The sequence below is a fragment of the Myotis davidii genome, unplaced genomic scaffold (assembly GCF_000327345.1).
Source record: "Myotis davidii unplaced genomic scaffold, ASM32734v1 scaffold147, whole genome shotgun sequence".
Taxonomy (NCBI): domain Eukaryota; kingdom Metazoa; phylum Chordata; class Mammalia; order Chiroptera; family Vespertilionidae; genus Myotis; species Myotis davidii.
This window is the reverse complement of record NW_006383010.1, coordinates 1306298-1306540: the sequence shown is the minus strand read 5'-3', so window position 1 is coordinate 1306540 and position 243 is coordinate 1306298. Positions and strand designations below refer to the sequence as shown.

The following is a 243-nucleotide window of genomic DNA, read 5'->3' as shown; positions in this document are numbered from 1 at the left end:
AGCGCACCCCGAGTGACTTCTGACGCTGCGCATTCACCCGTAAGTGACAGCCGCCGCCTCGCTTCCCCGTGTTTATTTTTTCTCCCCCAGTTCGTCCCAAGTCTTGCCCACATTTGCTTAGTTCAAAACTATTCAACTCCGGGACGGTCCGGTGGCCGAGCTGCCCGGGAGCCGAGCCCGGAAGTGCCCGGGACCTGCCCAGGCTGCGTCCAGAGATCTCAGCGTGGACAGCACCTGCGAGCG

The 243-nt window shown here is 62.1% G+C and overlaps 1 protein-coding gene across 3 annotated transcripts in view; it reads left to right on the top strand.

Annotated features, from left to right (window-relative positions):
• MCM9 (minichromosome maintenance 9 homologous recombination repair factor) overlaps positions 1-243 on the top strand; it is a 78605-nt gene continuing 78362 nt past the window's right edge. For all 3 annotated transcript variants that reach the window (XM_015557802.1, XM_015557801.1, XM_006778419.2), the window contains exon 1: positions 1-39. The gene's annotated coding sequence lies outside the window, so the exon portion shown is untranslated. The remainder of the gene's footprint in view (positions 40-243) is intronic.